This window comes from Corvus brachyrhynchos, unplaced genomic scaffold (assembly GCF_000691975.1).
Source record: "Corvus brachyrhynchos isolate BGI_N302 unplaced genomic scaffold, ASM69197v1 scaffold158, whole genome shotgun sequence".
In the NCBI taxonomy this organism is placed as follows: Eukaryota; Metazoa; Chordata; class Aves; order Passeriformes; family Corvidae; genus Corvus; species Corvus brachyrhynchos.
The window spans coordinates 699813-701794 of record NW_008239756.1 but is presented as its reverse complement, the minus strand read 5'-3'; the positions used below and the strand labels follow the sequence as shown (position 1 = coordinate 701794).

General features: G+C 58.7%; 1 protein-coding gene across 1 annotated transcript in view; it reads right to left on the bottom strand.

The window, feature by feature from the left end:
* TNFAIP8L1 (TNF alpha induced protein 8 like 1) overlaps positions 1-822 on the bottom strand; it is a 4087-nt gene extending 3265 nt beyond the window's left edge. Inside the window, exon 1 of the mRNA XM_017742486.1 lies at positions 550-822. The gene's annotated coding sequence lies outside the window, so the exon portion shown is untranslated. The remainder of the gene's footprint in view (positions 1-549) is intronic.
* Between the last annotated feature and the right edge of the window lie 1160 nt (positions 823-1982).

The following is a 1982-nucleotide window of genomic DNA, read 5'->3' as shown; positions in this document are numbered from 1 at the left end:
TGGGCAGGATGGGCAGAGGCAGCTCCATCTCCTGTGCCTTGGCTGTGAGGGGACTCGCTTTGCCCGTGCCAGGCATCCTGTCCGGAAGGAGCAGGGCTTTGCTGTGGTGTTGACAGCCTGGAAGTCCCCGCCCTCGCGGTTGTGGGGTGCCCTGGGAACGGTGCCTGGATAAATAGGAATTCCCACACCCGAGCTCTCCCTTGGGTGACCAGCAAGTGCAAACTCCACCTCCAGACCACATGAAAAATAGGAAGTGCCAAGTCCTGCGAGCTGCCCACAGCTCCCAAATGCCAGCTGGAATCATGGCTCAACCCTCTGCTCCCCACACCGAATAACACCCGGCTGCTCACAGCCCTCCCCTGCTCCGGGATGAAGAGCATCGGTCCAGGGGGGAAACTGAGGCACTAAGCCATTATAGGGGGGTCTAGGGACCCCATAAGTGGTATAGGCAGGTATAGGGATCCCAAAAATGCAACCAGCTCCCTCTCCAGTGCCCAGGGATGGTTTTACAGGTCACTCCCTGCAAACCCCAAGGAAACCCAGGCTCACCTCCCGCTGGCTCCGGCTGCACCGGGATGGTTCCCCCGGCACCCTCTGCACCACACTCGGCTCACCAGGACCTGCTGACTCAGCACCAACAGGACATTTCACCGGAATGAGCCGTTTTCCTGCTGGGAAAGGCCCCACGACCCCATTGTTCACGAGGGGCTGCTATCGGCGCGCGGAAGAGTCAAGCCTTGCCCCACCAGCCAACTGGAGCTCGAAATAACCCACTGCGCTTCCTTCCTGTCACTGAAGTTTCCAGCCCGGCTCAGGGCTTGGGCTCCCCCCCACCCCCTTCTTCTTTTTAATGAAAACGCCCTAAAAAACAGCTTCTTCTTCTTCTGAAGTGGAGCAGCTGAGTGTTGCTGTCACCAAGTTCCTCCCTGCTCCGGAAGAGCACGGCGGGGCTGCGGTCCCAACAGTGGCTTTGGGGACAGGTACAGCCCTTTGTTGGAGGGTTTCCACCCAATTTGGAGGTTTCGGGGCAGTCTTGCAGCCCTGAGCAGTGGTGTGAGGGGTGGGGTGTCCTGGGTGAGGACACAGAGGGTGTCCCTGCCACAGGATGGATGTGGTCCCCTGGGAACCAACACGTGCCGTGCCCATCTCTGGTTTGGCGTTCACCCTGCTGGGCTAGCACCTCACCCAACACCCAGCTGTGACCTGATTTCCTCGGGATCCCCAAAAAACCTCCCCCACACCACTGAGGGCACAAGCATCACTGAAAGCTCCTGTCTGAGGGGGGAACAGGAGACCCTGTCACCCTGTGGTCACCTGGTGCCGGTGGCACCACAGCAGAGCTGCCAAGTGAGCACCGTCCAGAGCTCCTTTATGGAGAGGGGCCAAATGCAGCAGTGACATCATCTCAATTATCATTTCCACCTGCCCCAAAGATCACTCTCCCTGCCTGTCCCTTTCACCTGGTTCCCACCAGCAGCTCCGTGGGCTTGGTCCCCCCAGCCCCCCCAGTTCCCTTGGCAGCGGGTGAATATTTCATGCAGGAAAGGAAAAGTACGTAAATAATTCATGGAGCAGCAAGGAGGGGGAGGCTCCACAAAGCTCCAGCTCAGAGCAGAGGCACCTCTGTCTCCTCTTCCTCCTCCTCTCCCTCCTCCACCTTCCCACCACGATCACAGTAACTTGGATTGTCTTGCTACAAGTTTCCTCCAGCATCGTTTCCCAACAGGATAAACATTGAAGAGTGGCGATCTCCCTGGTTTTCCCCTCCGTCCCACATGCTGTTCCCTCCCACTGCTCTGGAAAACACCCCTGCTCTGCACCTCAGCATTCCCCGTGCCCCCGAATCCTTGGGTGGATGGGATCCCACTGCTCTGCCCTCCATCCCCCGGCATCGCTTTCCCCCATGCTCCAACCCCTATTAATTAATTAAACCCTCCTGGATTACAGGAGCTGGGCCGGAGCGCCGGGCAGTCGGAGAGCCC